Here is a 23,576-nt window from a genome sequence, read left to right as displayed (position 1 = left end):
GGGTTCCTCCAGTGAGGCCTACACAGAACTCTAGACCCAAGATCGGATACAACGGTCAGTAACTCGTCCCAATTTTTTCTTTTGTGAATGAATTTGGGATCGGGAAAAATTGGAATTTGCCGTTAACAGTGTAACGTAAATAGAAGAAAACAGCTTAGTTGTGGGCTCCAGTACAGAACTCCTGAATCTGTTAGCTACAAATCAAAATGTTGTTTAAACAGGTGCAGAATGTGCAAAATAACCACAGGAACCCACCAAGAAATGGAAGCCAAATGGCAGGAACAAGATACAGACTACGCCAGCCGGGGGAATGTTTGAGATAAGACAGAATCAGAAGCATTTACAGCAATCCCAATTATTGGAAGGTGAGAGCTTTGAAGGAAAATCTTTTCCCTAATTCAATCCTTAAATAATGGTTTAAAATTCACATTAAGAATTTACCTACCTGCACCTTCCAAAAATACAATTTGCCCGACACCTCTTTGTTAAAGAAACTCTTTGTGATTGATTTCAACAGTATAATGTACTTTCAAATATAAAACATCTGAAGCTGTTCAGGGCAACATAACTGGACAAATTTTGCCATTGAACCATAAGGAAATATTAGGGATTGGTGATCTTGGTTAAAGAGTTAGGTTTTAAGAAGCACCTTAAAGAAAGAGATTTAGGTGGAGAGGTTTAGGCTGGAAATTCCAGACTTACAGCTCAGGCAGCTGAAGGCTAGGGCACCAATCGGTAGAAAGATTAAAATCTGAGATGCTCAAGTGGCCTGAATTGGAGTACCACAGAGATCGGAGAGTTGTAATACTGGAAGTGTGGTGAAAGAGAGAAAAAGGGAAACCGAACACCTCAGGAGGGATTTGAAAGCAAGGATGAGGATTTTGTTTTTAAATCCAGAGGTTGTTGCAGCAGGAACCATTGCAGATCAGTGAGCTTTGGGCAGATGGAGAAATGTGATTTGGTGAAAGTTCGGACACTGGCAATTAGATGGGGTCAAGTCACTGGAAGGCAAGATGGTTGAAGAAAAAATTGAAATTCAACATTAAATTTGCTGTGCACCACCTCTGTCTTACTACACCTCCTCAGCAATAGATTCTAAGCTAAGCTGTTTCTTTAAGTAAAAAAAAAAGTTGATTTTAATCTTTTTTTTTCTATACATAGTAGCCCACTATGGGTAAGTGAAACTAAGGACTGGTTTTTATACTGGGCTAGCACCTCTCCTCTGACCACTAAATTATGTAATTCACACTGTGGGAAATCTGATAATGATGTTGGTTTTTCAATCAATCTCAACAATCACAGTTTCTGCTACAAACCTAGATATCGTACTACCAAACTTTATGTAAACCAATACTTTTGCCAGGCTCTTTTCTCATCCTTTGGTTATTTACAGATTATAATAAATCTTGGGATGGTCATCCCACAGTTCCATTCTTCCACAAACATGTATCATTTTGCTTTAGATTGTTGTCCTAGTTGTCTCTATTTACTTTGATGTTTTAATAACAAACCATGAATCTTTCAGAATGCACCAGTGCAACACATTGAGAACAACAACAAACGCGGACTACTGAAAAACTATAATGATTTTTTTGTTGCATTTCTCCAGACCAGAAAGTACATTTCTCTTTCAGGCAAAAATTATAAAACATATGCTCAAATCTCAGAAGTACGTTTGGTGGGGCATGCTTGCAGCTCACACACAGCTACACCTGTAAACCTTAACATAGGCACATGCAAAGCATGTAAAATCATGGAGCATTTTCCCCAATTTGCACAAGCACTTTGCCAAGCGGAGACCACCCTCTTTAAACTCCAGTGCCCACTTCCCTCAGAAACCAAAATGTTTGAAAGGTTCATTTTGCAATTTGCTGCTAAAGGATTTTTTGTTCCCACTTAAATATATTGGTAAATTATATACCCTTTCAGCTTACTGAAGGCTTCCTGCCTGACAATGTCCTATATGAATTGTTCAATAGTCAGATTTTCACTTGAGTTCAATAGATTTCATCCTCTCAGTTAAAACTCGAGATGGTTCTGCAATTTTGCTTTAAAAGCTGGAGGTCTGAATTAACAGTGTAATCATGGATGGTTACAGTATAGTTGAAGGCCATTCTGCCTGTCATGGCTCTCTGCAGGAGTGATTCTGCTAGCCCCGCACACCCACCTTTTCCCTGAAACAAAACATTTGCAGAGTTACAAGTGAATATCTAAATATCTTCTGGGAGCTACAACTGAATTGGCTTCCACCACACTCTCAGATGGTTCATTCCGGATCTGAACCACTCACTACATAAAGCAGTCTTTTTTTGGGAAAATAGCCCTTGGTTCTTTTGGACTGGATAAGAGAAATGATCTATAGCAAAAAGTCTCAACAACAACCACAGCTAAGATAAAAAAATTCAATGCATCATGTTAGCACATGTCTGACACCTTCACACTAAATATTTTAAATAACAGTAGTGAGCAGATATATGCAGAGAAATGGATCAGTAGTTCATCAGTGTGCTTCACACTCTAAAGAACATGGCGTTTGCCAGAGGAACATCATGCAAAGATCCCTTCCCATAGAAACTGATGGTACAAAGCATCAGTGCTGTTTGCGAGGTGCAGAGTCAGCTGGTACAACACAACAATGGACCTTCACATGCATCGAGGGTTTAAAGAGCTTCAAATGGCACAATGTGATGGCGCATTGTCTGTGTTCACAGGCTCGAGATGCTGTGTGACGGGAGCAGCATACAGATGAGAAGCAGTGAGACACCGCACTATGTGGAATGCAAATAACTACCATTACTTGGGAGCACTCCTGGAAACAAAGGCACTGTATTGCAATGCACTTCCTCAGAGGGCTCTCATTCCTACTGCATACAGTACATCCCTCAAACAGAAGAGTGTGGGCTACAGACTGCACTGGGAGAAAAAAAAGAGCCATTTTGGTGAAGCCAATTTGAACCAAAAGTCAATTTCTTGTCAATAAGATGAGACAGCTGATCTGAACCCATCAGATTTTAATTTGTAAAGTGTCACATTGAGATGGCCCAAGTGAAAAAAGCATATTTTTCACTACAGAAATAACGGAGAGAAGGTTGTCACGTTGTTAGAAAGATAGCTTAGTCATTTTCATTTAAAAGATTCATATCCTAAGATGTACATTTCTGTAGCACCTTGCACTTCAGAACATCTCAAAGCCCTCCACACCAAATGAAGCACTGTTGAAGTATAATCATGGTTATAAAACAGGAAACGTGGCAGTCAATTTGCCAACTGCAGATTTCAAAATGATTTAGTGATGTTGGTTGAGGGATAAATATTGATCAAGACATTAAGGAGTACTCTCCTGATCTCCATGGAAATAGTGGCATGGCATCTGACAAGAAGTAGGTGACAGTTTAAAAAGAAGAGGATGGAAGGAAACTCCCTTTTAAGGGTGAGGTTAAGATAATTTGTTTTCTTCAGAATGGTTAGTCTGTGGAATTCGCTTCCACAGAAAACAACAGGGCTGTGTCACTGAATTTATGCAAGGTTGATTGAGATTGAATTTTGATCGACAAATGAATGACGCTTCCTGGGGGGACAGACAAGAATTTAAAGAGTGGAGACTACCACCAGATCAGCCATGATTTTACCAAATGGCAGAGCAGGCTCAGAGGGCTAAATGGCATATTCTCTCTTCCAAGTGCAATATTCCTTTGTTTCATCTGTTACACCCACATAAGAGAGCACAAGCAGAGTCACTGCTAGATGCCCAATCTGAAAGTTAGCCTCGGACAACCGTTCAGGAATGAACGGTTAGCATTGAACTGATCAATTGTGTTCAGGTGGAACCTCAACCTAAAACGTTAGGGCACAGAGGGGACAGTGCTACACCACTTTTTGCAGGTAAATAATGCAGTCCATTCTTCGTAACAATGCAGATGACGTTAAAAGAATGAGGTCTGCAAGTACATTGACTTACTTAGAATCAATCGTGATCGCAGAACCTCTAAATTGCAGAAACAGGCCATTTGGCCCATCGAGTCTGCACCAACCCTCCAAAAACCACCCACCCAGACCTAATCCCTATCCTCATAACCCTGCATTTACAACAGTTAACCCACTTTAACTACACATCTCTGGACACTATGGGCAATCTAGCATGGTCAATCCACCTAACCTGCACACCTTTGGACTACGGCAGGAAACCAGAGCACCCGGAGGAAACCCACGCAGACACAGGGAGAATGTGCAAGCTCCATAAAGACAGTTGCCCGAAGTTGGAATCAAACTGGGTCCCTGACGCTGTGAGACAGCAGTGCTAACCATTGAAGCACTGTACTGCCCTTTTCCAAAAAAAAAACACTAGTGGTGCACCAATGAGTAGCACTCTCACCTGAATCAGTCTAAACATTATGGGCTAAGATTTGACATGTCATCAATGCCAACAATAACAGTGTAATTGCATTAATAGGCATTGTTAAAAGACTTTGTTAAAGAACCAGCTGGCAAATCTTATTCTTCAAGATCCTCAGCTAATTCTCTCCAAGTCATTATGTGGTCTCATTGTGGGTGGTGCTTAAAATACTCCTTTGCAATGATTCTTTCACCATTGTACAACATCTCCTCCCCAACCTTTATTTCCCCCATTATGGCTATACACATTTGTGTATGTAATTCATTTACCACTTTCAATCTCTTGGATTTTCTTTACAGAGGATAGCTGCCCCAGTTGAAACAGGCAACTGTTTTCTCCCCGCCATATTATCGTTGATCTCTGAACTGGGCAATTTTGTTTTTTGACTGTCTTAGAAGTAGTGAAGATGGGGCCGCCCTCTCTCACCAGTGGTTTCCATGGAGTTGTGTGTGTCACATCTTCAATCTGTACCAGCAAATTGTTATTCTTTTTCTTTCATTTGGATGCCACTGGCTGGGCCAGCACTTACTGCCCAGAGGGCAGCTGAGAGTCAACCATTTTGTTGTGTGTCTGGGTCACACGTAGGCCAGTCCAGGTAAAAATGGCAGATTTTGGGCAGCACAGAGGCTCAGTGGTTAGCACTGCTGCCTTGCAGCACCAGGGACCAAGGCTGGATTGCACGCTCGGGCAACTGTCTGTCTGGAGTTTGCACATTTTCCCCATATCTGTGTGGGTTTCCTCCACATGCTCCGGTTTCCTCCCACAGTCCAAAGATGTGCAGGGGAGGTGAATTGGTCAAGCTAAAGTTGCCTATAGTTTTCAGGACAGTGTAGGTTAGGTGCATACCCAGGGGGAAATGTCGAGTGATAGGGGAATGGGTCTGGATGGGTTACTCTTCAAATGGTCGGTGTGGACTTGCTGGGCTGAAGGGTCTGTTTCCACACTGTGGGGATCCTAATCCTAATTTCCTTCCATGAAGGGCATCAGTGAACCAGATGGGTTTTCCCAACAATGGTTTCATGGTCATCAGACTCTTTAATGCCAAATTTTTATTGAATTTAAATTCCACCATCTGCCAGGTGGCAGGATTTGTATCTGAGAGAATTTACGAAAAAGGTTGAATTCCCTGTTTGAAGTTGTGACTTCCAAATTACTTCAGCATCAGATATCAAGCTTAAATCCGTCACCGACATTTGTTCATCCAAGCTGTGTTGCACTCAGTTATCTCAGTTCAACTTTACTATTCATTTTATATCTGATGCTTAGGAGTTTTCACAAACTTTGATTCTTGAAACCCAAACTCCCTTCAGTTGACTGCATTGGAAAACATACTCGCCAATCCAGAACAGTCACAGGTCTACAACGTGCTGCCAGGATGAAAAAAAAGTCAATGGATTTTTCCTTAGGTTTGAGTTCCACCAGGAGTCTAAGAAGCCCTATCACATTTTGTCCAGTCATCCTTTGACTGGTTTTTCAGTGACTGGCTGTTTAGTAACAAAGTCCTTGACCAGTCGCTCCATGACGTCAGCTAACGTGACGTGACTCCTTTTGCCATTTCAGGAAGGCCCAGGTCAAAAAACGCATTTATGACAGCAAAGAACTTGTACATATGTCTCAGTTCGATGAACTTGTGAAGCAGAGTATTTTTAAACTTAAGTGCTACACCTTCAAGACCATGCAGTTGTAATGCTACAGGATGCAAACAATGTTTCTTCAAACATGACACACTAATAATGACTTCATACTGGAATCAAGCTTAAAATCAGCAAGTCAACTATTGACATTAAATATCATCTTGTCAAAAAGCTGGATCTCAATCACCTATTTCACATTGGACTACTTCTGCTTCTCTTCCTTTGTAGCCTGTTGTAGCTCTTATGGTTCTTCCGTGCTGTGACTGTGTACTACTTCAGAGTCGAGAACGTGGTGCTGGAAAAACACAAATCAGGCAGCATCAGAGGAGAAGGAAAATCGACATATCGGGCAAAAGCCCTGATGAATCGCTTTTGCCCGAAACATCGATTTTCCTGCTCCTAAGATGCTGCCTGACCTGCTGTGTTTTGCCAGCACCACACTCTTGACTCTAATCTCCAGCATCTGCAGTCCTCACTTTCGCCTGTGTACTATTTCAGCATGTTTTCTGGAAGTGAGATGTTTTAGTAATTTTATTTGTTTCAGTAATAGTTGAAGGCTTTCAGGACCTCAAAGTATCAGTCGCTTTTTTTTAAACACTTTGGCAAGCCATAATGCCATCAGCTTTACTCAAATATACATAAAAGATAGTTTACCTGTTCAGCTTTTGATTCTGTATCTAGTTGGAACCAATTCTGCATTTTAAACATTGTTTTCTCCAATGTCCGATTCTGAGTTCTATTTGACTCAATTTTGAAATTAAATCATCTCTGCTGTCATGTCTACCTAAACTGATTGCCTTCCTTGGTTAAGTGCTATTAATTTTGTAGTTGGGGGTTTGATTAGCTTAGCTTGCTGGACGGCAGGTTTTCAATGCAGAATGACAGCACACCATGGGTTCAATTCCTGTATTTGCTGAGGTGACCATGAAGGTCCAACTTAGTCAACCTCATTCTCAATTGGTGAAGCTCAGGTTAACGTCACCATCAATCATTTCTCTCTAGCAAGAGAGCAGTTCTATGATCCTCTGTAACAATGGTGACTTTACCATTATAGCAATGCTGTTATCTATTGTTATACTTTAGGGTTTTCCTGTGTTTGTGAGAGAGAAATGGAGGAATCCTGTCTTTTTGCAGGTTCTCCAAGTGAACCCTGCTACTTGCAACCTAAAACAATTCCATTTCCTTAGCAGCTTCGACAACAATTCCCATTCACTTAACAACTTTACCAAATGAATTCTCTCTTCACACCTCCATGATGACTCCCGTTCCTTCCAATGTTTCCCTTGATGCATCCTGCTGACTGCAGATCAAAACTCTAATTCCCATTGCTTTCACTATTTTATCATGGATACATCCCAATGTGAGCTATTTAAATAAATCCTTCTCCACTTTACTGTGGTTTTTAACTAATGGGACCTCCTGCCTGTCGCCAAAATAGTCTCCTAATTTGTTTCTTAGATTCTGGGTCTGCTTAGTCTTCGAAGTTGTCCTTTCATTACAGATTTGCGACATTCTCAGGTCTGTTACATCACTGAGTCAGAGTCATATAACATGGAAACAGACACTTTGGTCCAACTCTTTCACGATGACCAGGTTTTCCAAACTCAATGGGTCCCAATTGTTTGCATTTGGCCCATATCCCTCTAAACCTTTCTTATTCATCTACCTCTCCAAATGTATTTTTTATGTTATAACTTTACCTTCAGCGACCACTTCCTCTGGCAGTTCATTCCATATAAGCACCACCCTCTGCGTGTAGGGTGTAAACATCACCCCTCAGGTGCCTCTTAAACCTTTCTCCTCACTTTAAAAATATGCCCTCTCATTTTGAACTTCCCCACTCTTGTAAAAAGACCTTTGCTATTCACCTTATCTGTGCCCTTCGTGATTTTGTAAACCTCTGTAAGGTCACCCCTCAGCCTTCTACGCTGTAGTGAAAAACATCCCAGCTATCCAACCTCTCCTTATAACTCAAACCTTCCAGTTCTGGTAACATCTCTAAGTCTTTTCTGCACTCTTTCCAATTGAATAATATCCTTCCTACAACTGGGCGACCAGGTTGCATACAGTACTGAAAGTGTCCTTTACTGTCCCTTTAAATTCTATGTTCCTTGATGCTTGATTGCAGTTACACCTGAAATGTTGACTTCTTCACCTCCTGGTGCTGCCTGACTTGCTGCATTCTTCCAGCCTCCTGTTTCTCTACCTTTGATTGCAATGGTAGTAGCATTGAACCTGAGATACTTTGCTTACTCCTAGTTTGCTCAGTCCTTGAAACTTCTTCATTTTTCAAAGCTTTCCCATTCCCCAACGTGGATTTCAACTTTACTTGCGGATTCTCTGATATCTGTTCGCCGTCCAGTTAAACCGCTCCTACAGACCATCAGCACCCAATGCATTCTGTAACTTCCTTGGAGAGACCAATTTTCCAGCTCCATAATGTTCTGAGCTCACTCTTACTGCTGCACATCTCAGGTCAGGAATCCTTTTTACCATCAACATGAGATCCTGCTCTCTATTCCTGAGATGCTGCCTGGCCTGCTGTGCTTTGACCAGCAACACATTTGCAGTTGTTCAAACTTTACACCAGTTTCTCTTCTCTAGGGCTCTAAAATGCTCAGCTCCTTCAGGTGCTGACTGTTTGTTGAAGCAGCCATCTCAAGGCTGAGCCTGTAGAATGTTCAGACCTCCTGTCTGTAGGAGGCAGCCAAATGGAGTCTGGATTGTTTGTCACCACGTTGTAAGATAAATCCTCACCATGCTCCTCACTGGTGCCTCAAGGCTCCTGACCCCATTAGGGGTTGTGACCAGTGGTTTGGGAATGGCTGTTCTGTACACAGTTTCTAAATTGAGATAATCACGAAGTGCAGCAAGACATTAAGCCCATACAAGATGAGCCCCATTTTCTGTTGTTTGTTCACAGACTACGACTCATTGCACAAAAATAAATTGCCTGCTCCATCTCAGTGTTCAATGGTTACTTAACCTTCCTCCCACTTGAAACCATTTCTCCTCTACTTACACCACCAACATCTTCATTAAATCTTCACATACTTTAAAAAGAACAATTCTAACCTCCACACATAATCAATAAATGCTTGGATTTCGTTTGCACAATTTGATCCATTTGAAAAAAAGTATTTTAAAAACACGTAAAACTTTGTTTAAAAAAATTAAAACTATGAAATTTTTGCAACACTACACATTTCATTTAGCAAGTGTCCATTTATCAAGTTCAACATTAGCTTCAAGCTAAGGAGCACTCTTATGAGGCAGGTCCTGACACAGTTTCATTTAGAAATGATATCAAACTCTCACTACAAAGCAGATTGATCACCAAGCCTTAAATCATCTTGCAACATCCCCATGTGGAAGAGTTCCAGACCACATACTAACCTCTCCCTATTGCCATGTCACAGGGAGAAATTAAATTTAAAAAAAGGGTGCTGTTCCATCTGCAAAAAGCTCATCTTTAAACTAAATCGATGGGGATATGACAAAGCAGAATCATTTTAACCAATCAATCCCATCCACACATCTTCTCAGTATATCCCTCAATCGCCCTCACACACATGTCCCACTAACTTGCTCAATCCCCATCTCCATGAACATATAAAACTATCTCAAAATGGCGCTCCCTGACAAAAGGTCTCCTGTTCACGCACTCTAACAATGGTGTTGTGGGTGCAAACTTTCCACTTCACTTCCCCTTTACACGTGCCCATAATTTTAAACCATGATCCCTAATACTTGAGCACTTCAATGGAGTGAATCATAGCCCACATGACAAATTTTTAATAATGCATTAGCAATTCACAATAGTCTCCCTTTGTCCAACATAGATGGAATTTATTGCTGTGCTTCACATTACAGCAATAATGCTGCTCATGTACACGTCATTCTGACAATTTAATAAGGACAAAGATCTTTAAAACAACCAACACTTGTGTACCAAACATCTACCATGCTCACTGCCAAACAAGAACAGTTCCACAAGCATTCTTCTGAATTTCATAGGCACTGTTTCCTTTGGAAACCCTGACAGATTAAAGGTAAAAGCAAATTTTAAACAACTCTCTCTACATTTTCCATATAAAATGTAAAGCTTCTCACACACACATAAATATTCAAAACCCTTCTTATTTTAAATATTTGCAAGGGAGAATATTTGCAGGGCTATGGGGAATGGGCAGTGGGAATGAGACCAATTAGATAGCTTGCTCAAAGAGCCAACGCAGAAAAGAAGAGCCAAATGGTTTACATCTGTACTTGTCTGACACTGGAAGATTCCCTTCAGTGTTGCAGCCAATTTGAAAACGGTCAGTACAGAAAAGAGAAGAACGCTTGCTTGCCCTGACAGATATGCTATAAAACTGAAGGTCCCCAGGCAAGAAGTCAGGTTCTAAGATTTCAGGCAAAGAGGAATTTTTCAACTCTTAAACCTAGCACTCGGAGAAACCTGTTCTGTTCTCTAGGTACAGAATCTTCCAAACACATTGCAAAATAAGCATAAGGCAGCCACTGTTCTGTAAACTGAGCCTGTATGAAATATTTTCTTAAAAAGGTTTTGATATGTTTTCTTGAGCACTTCTCAGGAAACTGGTCCCTCTTTGCATCAATCGCAGGGTTTTTAGAGCGATCTCATGCAGTTCTATTTTTAAATAAACTCTCCAAACTGATCAAAAATATTCCCCATACGTTTATTCGTTTAGTCCTGTCTGACGCATCAACATCTACAGATAAAGGTCTTGCACTAATCAAAGGTTAATTAATAAAGAAGTGAGAACAGTGAGCAAGTTGGAACAAAGCACAGATAGCTGGGATCATGACTTGCTCTGCCAATGCAGATCCAATGTCAGAACAAAGAACACTTCACTCCTCTTCCTCCTCCTCCTCTCCCTGTCCCACTTTATCCCCAACCTTCCAGCCTTATCTTCAAAATGCAATGCATTTACCTGGGTGACACTTTTTACACCTATAGACAAGTATTTATATTTCCACAAGTAAATGCTAATTACATTAATGATTGTGTCAAATTTGGTGCCTCTGGGCCACTAATCTGACACTTTTGACAACGTGGCTTAAGATCTACATTTAAATAATACAAAGGATAGAAATCACCAATATCAGCATTTCCTAAAATTACACACCTACCCCTAACCTTTTACAGTTCCCAATAATGATAATAAAAGTAAATGCAGTTAAGGTTGAGCAAACATTGCCTTCCATCGGGTAGATTAATACTGTAATGGTTTGATAGCACCCATCCAGCTCCTTTTCACAGATAGATAAAATATTCTGTCCAGTGCTCCATCTACAAGCTAGGCAGTGCGACTCAATAACTATTCCGCATGCACTACACATTTCAAGCAAGTCTGTGAAGCTGAACACATTTACTATGCTGCATGCAAATCACCAGCCAGCACCTGAACTTTGAACAATTCCACCAGCACATTCGCTAGATAAAATATGGGATCTGAAGATAAGAGCTTTAATTATTCTTTCTCAACTGTTCTCTAATTGTATTCCACTCCCTACTACTGTTTCAGGAAGATACTTCCTCAAATTAGGTTTAACCACATTTTGCACAAACTGCTCACCATTGTTTGCTCGTCCCAGCTTTGTTTTTAAAAAAAAACGTTGATCCAAGGAATACTTCGCGCATCAATCTCAATATTACAGAAGTGGCCCACCAGGATCTTACTTATTGACTGGATCTTACTTAGGTTTAGTAAGTTGGGAACAAACAAATTAAGGGTTAACTGGACAATAATGCACCAACAGATCAGATCTTTCAAAAAGCACAACTACTACTGTGGCTGTTCCCCCAGTGGATATATTTCTTATTAAAATTCTGTAGTTTTATTAGTCCTAAGTCAGTGCAAAGAAAGGAAATGGTTCAGAGAGAGGAGGGGGAAAAAGGGTGACTAAATGAAATGGCTCTTTCATGAGGGGATTTTTTTTCTCTCAGAAAAAAAACCATCAAATTTGGACAGTTTTACCAGGTGTTTTTTTTTTAAAAAGATTCTTGAAGGTTCTAAAGCTAACCTCATTCTACATTTTCCTTTTGGTGCTAGCTTCAAACTCCCTTAGCAACCAAAATTATAATCTGCTGAGATGAAATGGCTGCCTGCTTTCTGCCAAGCCAAGTTCTTCATGTAGACACTACATCCTTCTATGTGGACCCACCCCCCAGCTGCTGCTGCCCAACAGTTTTATCTTCTGCGTCACAACTCTGGCAGCAGGCTTGCTAGCTTTGCAGATCAGAGGCCCCATTTTGCAACTCTCCAGATGCAGATCTCTTTTTAAAAGAAAGGCATTGAACACGACCACAATGCACATGTTAGATCCCACGAGTTCTTTATCAAAATCTCAGTATGCCTGCCCTATCCACTTTGGAAAGTCAAAATGCAAAGCATTTTTTTTTTGCAACCTTGAGTAAAATGTAGGACAGCATAGATTACCCAGACGCTATCTTCTTTCAGAGTCAATATCCACTGGGTGCTCTCTCAGCAAGTGACATCAATCATCAATCCCATTATTTCCTTTAAAGGGGCAGGTCATGTAAAGCTCGTTGTGTGGACTTGCAGATGAAAGCAGATTACTTCACATTTTACCTTCTGTTACACAAATAAGGACAAGTGGAGATCTAAAATACAGCCAGGTTTGTACTTAGCAGACTCAATTCCTCCATGGAAGACTGCAGCTTTCTAGTTAAGTCTCAATCGCCATTTTCTGCTTCTATCAAACAAAACAAGATTCCTATTGGCAGACCTCCAAATATTTGGAATCCAGTTTGACAAGATTTGGTTGCTCCTCATTTTTGCTCCTGCACTTCAGAAGTTTGCACAATACCACATATGTACATCAGGTTACAGTCTGCACAATCCTGACTGAATTTAGCAAGAACATTAACTCCACATTTGCACCAACACTCTCAGAAGTTTGAATTCTAGGAGCACCCATATTTGATAGGAGATGTTTACTTTGAATAAATATACTTTCTCAGATCAAGATTATTTAATCCTGGATGCTGTTGCTGTAGAACTCCAAGCCTTTAATCTTGGAAAGGATACCAGCTTCTATTTACTGGAACATTCTTTGAGCTGCCACACAACATGGAGCTTTTTTTCAAAAAGCAAATGATGTCATGTTTACCTGGAACTCTTCTCTACAGGGCAAACCTTTTATAAACTTGAGCTGCACCATTATTTAATCTTCTGCTGGTCTCTCTAATCAACAATCGTTATCTAAAGAACAGTTCCCTCTCAGATTAGCCCAGGCATATAATAGGAAAAAGCAGTCATACACCATAATGGAATTTCCTAATCATGACTCTTTCCACATTTTTAACCCTTTCTGAGCATTATCCTTTCATAAGAGTTGATTGCATTGGTGCTTATTAATCAATGAGAAAACGTAGATCAAATATAGGAAAGGGGTTAATTATCAAGGGGAATTCAATGCTCGCCTACAAACTCATCATCTCAAATCTTAAATAAAACCAGGCATATACCAAAAAGGAAAGTCCATCTGGTCACCTGGAAATTCTCTCAATGTGGTTTTTTTTCATTAATTATTTTGAGTGTAAAAGACAGCTGGAATTAAACATTTCTGTGCACCATTCAAGTGACAGAATAACTACCAACTACTGTTCATTTAAATTAGGAAGGAATGAATCTCAAAATGTTAGAGTGCACAGCAACATTTTGTAAGGTGAAATAAAAGCAAAATAGCAAACATTCTTTGAGGTCTGACAACAAAGCCAAACTCTTTGCAAAGTGCACTGCCAAAAACAAAGGCTGTTTTTTCTCTGTTTTTCTGACAAAAGCATTTGCCTGGATGATGAGTATTTTCGATAACAATGGCAAATTAAACAATATACACTTGACATTCTGCAACTCCCACTACAACCTTTCAACCATTATCCGTCAAAACATTGACCACATTGGCTGATTCAGCATTCTGCAATTTTGACTAAGCCTTCATCTCCAAATAGAACCAAAATCTGATGACCTCTAATCCTAAAAACTATTAAAATCTCTAGTTGCGCAAAAATAACCCATGTCCATTATTTCACGGGAAACATATTGTAATACTTTAGCCAGCTTGCACACAACTTGAAGACATATCTTTCTTTACATCAATTTAATCTAACATTGAGGCATTTCACGAGCCGAGCATAACAGACATTCTGTTGACAGTCCCAGTAAGCAGAATGAGACCATTGCCTATATATGCAGGAGCACTAAGGAAGCACAATAAGGTGACAGCCATTACAGATCTCAAAAGGCTACATTTGAAGACAGCCTCAGCCACCATCTTGTGCTAAGTTCATTGGAACGCACCCAAAACATTAATTCATGGAATGAAGAGTAACTCATTGTTAAACAGTCCAGCGCATGGATACAACAATCAATCAAATGACTCAAAATCCCACTGGGACCTACATACTGTGTCCCTGTTTCACCAGATCCTCAGCGTAGAACCTTTCTCCTTCTGTGTTCAGATAAACAAATTTTACATTTTCTTGCCATCTACCACTACCACTGTTAGAATTCCTAAAATTGTCTGTCTATTGAAGATGGATGTAAAATAAACTTTGAAAAGTTCACCTCTTCCAAGACTGATGTTCCTGAATACCTCTTGATTACTACACAAAAGTGGCATTTGGTATAGATTAACAGGGTCGCCCTCTATTAGAACATAATTCTAACTTATATATATTTAAACTCAAGTGCTGAGAATGTCAAGTAGGTGTAGAGTCGAAATTGTAAAAAGCAAATTAAATGGTATAGAGAGGATTCCAAGCAATGTGAAAAGGCTATGGGCATTACAGTTTGCACTTGCACTAAACAACAAACAAAAACCACTTTTAGAAATAAAACAGGTTGGCATCACTAATAACATAGTCAGTTACATCTTGTCTATTTGGAATTTTTCGTACTATCTCAGTTACCTCAATTGAGAGTTAGAATAAGCCTTTTAAGAGCAACTGCTTTTCATAAAGTATCTGTAACCCACATATACATGTTTGCAAACTGAAAGCCAACATTCAAAGAGCAAAATGTGGAAAATCCTAAAAACTCAGAAGGAAATGACCACTGCATTTTAGAAGTGAGCAATACTCCATTTTAGTCAGATCTCATGACTTCCTTTGTTCACAAGACAGGACATGTGTTTCAGAATAAAATGGAGTTTGACAGAAAAGTTACAGAATTGGAGCTACTCAAAAATCTTATTGCTTGCAAATTATCCCAAACTTTAGTTTTGTGCTAAAAAAAAGATGAATGGTGTCCAAACATCTCTCGGATAAAGTCTATCCTGTCACTTAGCTTAGTTAAAATTTCCTATCTTCAAGGTGCTTCCAAACTTCAGGTTCCTGTGCAAAAAGATGGAAGTTGCACAAATGTTGCAAAAGTACATGAGAATGTATTCTTTTGTTACTGATATTACTTGTGCATCTTTAAATTACAAGGATATTATAGATCAACAGCACCTGTAATGTTCAAGGCTCTGGAAGTTTTAATGCACTCCCAATCTTCAAATGAAAACCTTCAGCATTCATGCCCTGCAAAATAATGCCAAGCCTCTGACAGCCAGGTCTCCACTGTTTCCAGAAGACATCTTAAAATGCCAGTCATCATTCTGAAAACAGTCCCCATCCTTCAAGAACATGCATGTAAAAGTCTACCTCAAACCCCCACACGCAAATGCACAGAAATCAGGTATATAATTAACTACTCTGGATGTTCCACACTGTTTCAGCAAAACAAAGATTTAACTTATACCAAAACATTTCTAACTAGTAAACACAATGGTAGTCCAGAAACCAGTGTTCCAAGAGACAGGCCAGCACACTCAATTTGATGCCTAAAAGCAGAACTAGATTGTGCAATGGGGAGAGAACTACCTTACCTATTGTGGGCCTTCCTACATTGCTTCAAAAGACTATCAAGTCATAAAAAGCAATTTTTATTTAATTTCTTAACTAAGCAGTGTTGGAAATTAAGACAATTTGAAAGAAACAACATAATTGGGTGGCATTTACTCAAAAACATGATAACCAAACATTTACTCAAATTCTTAAGATAATTTGTAAAAACCCTGCAGAATGTTTGACTCTTCAATTAAATCAGGTCTTCTTTCTGAATGACACCACCACAGAAAGTACTCACATTTCTGCCGGAAATCTCACAGTCATCACACTGAAACTGGCAAAATCTCTACACAATGGCTACCTTGAAGGAAGATCCAATGAGAAAAACCAACATTTTCACAATCTCGTTATACTAATTTTACACAGGAAGGTACTATGGGCAGTTAAGCTCAACGTGTCTTGGGAAATCGCCCACAGAATCTTCAATCAACTGAAGAGAAGGAGATGCCAGAAGCCTACTCCTATTCTTATGTGACTACTGTATTTCAAGATCTAAGCAACCATAATAACATAGCAAAAAGGAACTAATCAGATACAAGAGTAGGACCACATCTCCCAATTCCCCATTCTATTAACAAGTCTCCCCTCAAAACACAAGAAGAATTAAGCTACTTGCAAAAAAAATCCCAGATCATAAGCAACCTCCCTATAGTTATGTTAAAAGGACACCACAACATGACTGACAACGCAAAGGCATTCGTGTTTTGGCATCATTGCTTCTCAATACATTTTTGTCAAATAATAAATAATTTCAATTTTTTTCTGCAAATCATTTTGATATATACATTTTTCCCCATTGAGACAAGGTACAAGATCATTTATTTAATGATTATCTATGATCACATTATTTTAATTTCTAATACAAGGACACATTGGCTAGGCTAGAAGCATACGTAAAACAAAAATCCCATTCAATTTGGACTATAGTACTTTAAACAAAAACTTTAAATTCATCAAACCATGGAAGCAACACCTTCAAATGTCTACAGAACATTGCTCAATTGTAGTTGAATACAAAGCTAAAAAATAATTCTGTTCAATAAATGAGGTTCTCAGAAATGCACTGTCTAATTCCAGATGTGTTTCAATTCTCTCTGCTTGAGATTTCAGAAGATACATGCAACGACCACCACACACTGCACTTCCTCTTTTAGTCCATCTTATCTCTGCAAGGATCTGCCTTCAAAGAAGAATGAATTGCACATTTCCAAAATTATCCAAAATAAAATGCTTTAAAAGATTTAGCATGGTCACAGAAACAGATCAACAGAACTTGGTGTCACAACTAAATCAAATTGGAGAGCACTTTGTAAAATAACCTCTCCCTTACCAAGGTCTCCTCCAGATTGCAGGGCTGAGAACAATTTCTTTCTCCACCATTTTCTGTTTTTTTCTCTCTCTGTGTGAAGGACAATGCTATGGGCCTACCTGAATGCAAGAGGGATCTCTGGCGCTTCCAGTGGCAGTAACATCTAAAGACCAAGCAGTCGTTCTTCCTTCACACACAACTCACTCCCTGGAGCTGATTTTTAAAAAAATGGCTTCACATCAGGCTAGAGGAGGAGTCATTCCTATGGACCCTCATGGCGAGGAAGGGAGATCTCCACGACACATTCAACAACAAAAGAAACCTTGTAATTCAAGCTAAAGCGAGATAGACCTTCAAGAGGAGAGGAAGTCATGCATGTCTGAGGCACATTTAGAAGAGGAAAGAGACTAAGAGCAGGAGGGAGTGGGGGAGGTGGCCTATGAGGAAGTGCAATGGTTTGCAGCCCTGGCTGCTGCTGTCGCTGCCTTTGTGTCTAGACCTGAGACCAGCTGCACAGCAGCTATGGGGCTTTCATGGAGAGAACGCTAGCATGTTTTCAGGCTGCTCCTCAAAACAAAACACACCAGCCAAATAAAGCAAAAGCTCCCGATGTAATGGCTTCTGCGCTAGCTCAGAGAGAGAGAGAGAGAGAAGCACTTTCTCTTCTCAACTCAAAGGGGAGCCACGAGAAACATTCAAAAAAACAAAGGAACAAAGAGACCACTCACCTCTTGCACGGCCACAATGTCTTGAGGGACCCTCCTTCTTCCAGGAAAGCACAAGATCCATGCAAGGGGAAGAGGGAATGTTGAGAAATGTTGAAAAGATGTGGCTCTGGCTGCGCTCCTAGTCCTCCAGAGCTGCTTTCCCTCGCAAGCACTAGCCACCCCCACCACTGGAGAAAGGCAGAGTCACACATTAATACAACACAGAGACATGCAATGCAAGCCCGGCTCTCATTAATAAGCACTGGCAACTTGGAGGAGCAGTCTTATCCCGGCAGCATTCACTTACAAACAAGGAGCAAGATGTCCTTCTCCGGTTGCGAGCCCAAAGCTCCTCGACTCTTTCTCTTTTCTCGCTCTCTGCTCTTGTGTTGAAAGTTCCTCCTTCATGGGTTTGTCTGCAGGGATCTTACAAGATCGCCATCTCTCTCATTCCTCGTCCTCCCCCCACCACCACCTCCAACCGCTCCAGCTCCCTTTTTTTTTATCTCCCCCCCTCTTTTGCTGCTAAAACTGCAGATGACCTGATCTGTGACGGGCACTTTAGCAGGAAAGGGAGAGAGAGAAAAAAAAGAGAGAAGGCAGAGAGAGAGGGAATTGAAAAAAAAAGTTGATGACAAAGCGCTGGTGTGGGGGAGGTTGAGAGTTGAGCAGACCAGCCACAGGGGGGAGAGAAGAAGAAGGCTTCCCCGGGCAAAATGCCAATCTAACAGGTGCCAGGGACAATCACTTGAACCCAATTTGGGAGGAAAGGAGTGAGGAGGGGTTAACACACATTAATTATTGGGAAGGAAAATATAAATTAAAGTTCTGTATCTCCCGCATGAATAATTGCTTTGATAGCACAAAGCTGCAAAGTTCTAGGATTGTTCTAAATTGGGAAGATCCTCGGTCACCTTTGTATTTTGTTAAATTAACATGGTCCGGGGAAAGTTCCTCGCATGTCCAAAGGTGACATTTCACCTCTTTAAAAATGAAACTTTTACAGAGATACTCTTTAATTTCCCTTCCCTCCTTGAAAAGTGAACTAGTCTGTGACGTAAGGCGCTGCCCAGAGAGATAAATTGAGTAGGTCCTGTTCCAACTCTGGTATTTTCCAGGCTAAAAATGCCTTGGACGTTAAGCTGCAATCCACCTTTCAACCTTCCTTCCCCTTCACTGCCCTGTCAGGATAGCAGATAAAAACGCTGCTTTGTAGGGGGAGAGAGAAGCTTGAGAGCATTAATCTTAGCGAGTAAACAAGGGAAGAGGTTGTATTGTACGGCGGCGGCAGCAGCAGCGGCAGAGCCAGACGCTACTGGGATCTAATCTGCTGCGGCTGCTAAGTTGTAAAGCAACTGACCTTAAGGCAGCTTGTGATCTAAATACTAGGTTCAGGCTGGGGGTTGGGAGCGGGCGGGGGAATGCAAGAAAGGCTTTGGGAGCTTTGAAGCTATGCACATGAGATGAATCTGAGATTACTGGAAGAAAGAACACAAGACAATGTCTTCAAATGGTGCATAAGAAAAATTCCATCTGACAATCGTAGCAATTCTTCAGAGCTCAATTTCTCCCTGGTGTTTCATTTTTTCTTTCTTCCACCTTACTGAAAAAAAGTGCTAAGGTTGTGGTTTTTCTCCAGATTTAGATTTGGTGCTGGATGAGGAGATCCATATCTGAGATAAAAATATCAAGGTATTTAATATACCCTCGAAAGATGAAAAGAGGTGTGGCCCCGCTCCCTTTACATGCACTCATCCGCACACATTTGCACGAAGACATGTTCACAGCACTGGCATTCACTCAATCACATTCACACACGCTTGAATTCACACACTCGTTTCAAATTCACACATATTCAGACACACTCAAACTAACATACACCGAAGCACACAAACACATTCACACTCATTTATCCTCGCAATTCACTCAGAAGCATAGATTTGCAGAAAGAGGCCATTCTGCCCATCGTACCTGCACCTGTTCTTTTACGTAGTTCTAATGTCCTGTCTTTACCCCATCTTCATGCACACTATTTCTATCCAAATAATTATCCAATGCCTGCTTGAATCTTTCAGTTGAAACTGTCTCCACCACATTTCCAGATGGTCCACTCCAAACCATAATTGCCCATTGTGTGAAAAGGTTTTTTTTCCTCACATCATTCTTGCTTCTTTTGCACATCACTCTAAATCTTTGTCCTTTTTTTTGTCAGCAGGTTTACCTTCTCCCTTTCCATCCAGCTCACTCATGATTTTGAAATCTCTATCAAATGTCCTCTCACCCTTCTCATCTCCAAGGACAACAGTCCTAACTTCTTCAATCTATCCTCAACTGAAGTTTCTCATCCTGGAACCATTCCTGCAAGTCCCTTCTTTACTCTCTCCAATGCATTCGCATCTTTCCTATAATGTGGTGCCCACAACCATTCACAATACTCCAGCTGAGGTCTAACAATTCTATACAAGATCAACATCACTTCCCTGCTCTTGTATTCCATGCTCCAATTAATAAAACTGAAAACACCATATGCTTTATTAACTGTGATTTCCACCTGTCCTGCCAATGATCTGTACACTTACACACCAAGTTTCTCTGCTCCTGCAGCCTCTTTAGAATTATATATTCTATTTTGTATTGTCTTTCAAAATTGTTCTGACTAATTTGCATCACCTCACATCTCTCTGCATTTGAACCTCATCCGCCACTTCTCCATTCATTGCACAAATTTGTCAATGTCCATTTGACTCACTTGTACTAATTCACAATCATTCAATGGCACCCAGTCATCCATTAATAAACTCCCACACACAGAGACATAGGCTCAAATACATGCACATTTGTATACTCATTCTCTCTCACACGCTTTCACAAACCTTCTCATACACCTTTTCTCAATTTTTCTCATACATGTTTTCTCAAACTTTATTTTACACACCAATAATAAAACATAGGTGCTACTGATTACTTTGACACCAGGTTTAAAAAATGAAATGCATCAATGAAGTATTGAAATGTACCTTAATGCAATTGTAATTCAAAATGCTTATTGTGTTCCACAAAGACATGGTTAGATACTACATGGAAAATTGTGTTCAGTTCCAGTTACCAAAACTCAGGAAAGATATTTTGAAAGTAGTGTAGATTCACCAGCCTAATGCTAAGATGCAATGAGATAGTTTTTGAGGACAGGTCATGTAGAATAGACTTGGGATCTTTTAAATTTGAAAGGATTGTGGGTAGTCTGATGTTAAACTGCTAAAGAGTCATATTACTGTAGATACAGATATATTATGTCCTCTGGAGGGGAAATCCAAACAAGGAAAAAGACAATTTAGAATTGTGACAGGAAGCTTTTTCTCGCAGAAAAGGCATTAGAAATCTAGAACTCTCCCACTGTGAAAGCTGGATGTCAATTTAAATTTTCAAAATTGAGATCAATAGATTTTTCAAAAAGTGTGGCACTGAAAAAAACACAACATGATGAAGAGCTATGCCCGAAACGTCAACTCTCCAGCTCCACGGATGCTGCCTGACCTGCTGTGATTTTCCAGCGCCACACTGTTTGAATCTGATCTCCAATGTCTGCAGAGCTCACTTTCTTCTCCTCAACAGATTTTTGTTGAGTAAGGATATTGAGAGGTTTGGCTCAAGAGGATAAGTGGGGTTGACATAGATATAAATCACAAACTAATAGAATGGTGGAACAGTTTTGAGGGGCTGAATGACCCCATTGTATTCCTGTGGCCCAAAAGCTTTGCCATTTTGAACAAGGCTTTTCTGAAGTCTACTCAAGTTACAAGGAAAAGTTTGATCCTATTTTAACTTTATTCATTTCTCAATTGTACAACTTGTATATCATTAGCATCATTAATATCATAAAATGATCAAAGGCGCTTGACAGTAGTGTTATTAAACAAAATTGTCTCTAAGCCATAAATGCAAGGGATCAAAAGCTTAGTCAAAGAGTTAGATTTTTAGGAACACCTTGAGGAAGAAAGCAAGGCAGAGAAGTGGAGAGGGAGGGAATTCTAGACTTTAAGGACCAGGCAGCTGAAGGCAAGAGAGAAGAAAATAGCAAGGAAAATACAGGAGAGAATGGGGCAGCAGTGGGAAAGGAAAGGGAGAGAAGGAGAATACAGAATAGTGGAAGGAGAGGGAATGGGGGAATCATGGGAGAATGAGGAAAACCATAGGGAGAGGAAGAAGTACAGGAGGTTGGAAGAGGAAAGGGTATAAACAGTAAAGAAACTGGGAAGGGCCACAGGAGAGTATGTGCACCTTGTCACTTTTTCTTTCTTTGACTATGGCAGTGGGTCCTTTGGGATGATACCTGGTAATGTTAGGAAGAATGAAAATTGAAGGAAGTTAGAATTAGTAATTAGATTGTAAGAGAGAAATAAATGGGGTTGAAAGCTGTTAAATCCCATGACTTGATCATCTATGTCCCAGAGTGTTGAAGGAGGTGGCCGTGGAGATAGTCAATTCATTGACAATCTAAAATTCCATTGATTCTGAAATGATTTCTGCAGATTGGAAGCTAGTAAATGTCACTCCACTATTTAAGAATAGAGCAAGAGAGAAACCAAAGAACAACAGACCCGTCAGACTTAAGTCAGTATCTGTAAAAGGGAAAATACTAGAATGTATCAAAAGGACATGATAAGTGGAGAGTTGGATTTTTAAAAATGATCTGATCGGGCAGTGTAAGCATAGATTTTTGCAATTTTGATTAAATTGTTGGAGATATTTTTGAGGATGTCACTAAAAGTATCAATAAAGGGAAATGAATACATGCAGTATATTTCAATTTTCAAAAGGCTTAGAGGGTTAGGACAAAACTAAAGTATGTGGGATGATATACTGATATGGATTAAGGATTGGCTAACAGAGAATGGGTCATTCTCACTGGCAGGCTGTGAGCTGTAAAAATGGCAATCCGATGTCCTATGGCAATTGACCTGCATAAAGGTCACCCTGACACCAAGAAACAGACTAGCCCAAGACAGTAGAAAAGGGCACCAAAGCAAGCACACTAAGTTTATTAGGATTCCTGAGGACTATGATTTTCCTCCCTATCAAATGTGTCTAATGGAATTTCTGAAAGTCTCCAAAGATAAGTGTGCGCTCAAATTCATCAATAAGAGAGTTAGTTCTCATGTCCATGTGAAGAGGAACAGAGAAAAATTCAGCAATGTGCTGGTAGCAATGAGAAAGGCAGCTGCAAAGAAAGATTATTCTACAGAACGTTGTTACAATTTAAATTCTTAAAGTTATATTAAAAACGTTTTCAACAGCAGCTGTGACTAGTGCGGTGCTACAAAGATCAGTCCTTGGATGCTAGCTGTTCACAATGTACATCATGATTTCGACATGGGGACCAAATGTAATATTTCCAAATTTGCAGTTGATGTAATGCTAAGCAGGGGAATATGAAGTATGAGGAAGGTGTAAAGTGGTTTCAGGAGGATTTGGGCAGACTTACTGGGTGGCAAGAGCGTGGAAAATGGAAGATAATTTGGGCAAAATGTGAGGTTATTCACTTTGTAGCAGGAACAGATCTGCATTTTATTTTTTATTCATTTGTGAGATGCAG

General features: G+C 40.1%; 1 protein-coding gene and 1 pseudogene across 4 annotated transcripts in view; one reads left to right on the top strand and one right to left on the bottom strand.

Moving 5' to 3' along the window:
- The window catches only part of znf462 (zinc finger protein 462), a 110,185-nt gene extending 91,531 nt beyond the window's left edge, over positions 1 to 18,654 (bottom strand). For all 4 annotated transcript variants that reach the window (XM_060839832.1, XM_060839849.1, XM_060839858.1 and 1 more), the window contains exons 1-2: positions 18,291 to 18,654; positions 18,005 to 18,171 (exon numbers count right to left, since the gene is read on the bottom strand). The gene's annotated coding sequence lies outside the window, so the exon portion shown is untranslated. The remainder of the gene's footprint in view (positions 1 to 18,004; positions 18,172 to 18,290) is intronic.
- Positions 18,655 to 22,911: 4,257 nt separating this feature from the next.
- Positions 22,912 to 23,251, top strand: LOC132826152 (large ribosomal subunit protein eL36-like; annotated as a pseudogene).
- The last annotated feature ends 325 nt before the right edge of the window (positions 23,252 to 23,576 follow it).

Source organism: Hemiscyllium ocellatum, chromosome 2, assembly GCF_020745735.1.
Source record: "Hemiscyllium ocellatum isolate sHemOce1 chromosome 2, sHemOce1.pat.X.cur, whole genome shotgun sequence".
NCBI classification, from domain to species: domain Eukaryota; kingdom Metazoa; phylum Chordata; class Chondrichthyes; order Orectolobiformes; family Hemiscylliidae; genus Hemiscyllium; species Hemiscyllium ocellatum.
The sequence above is the reverse complement of the archived record's forward strand: the minus strand, read 5'-3'. Positions and strand labels throughout refer to the sequence as shown.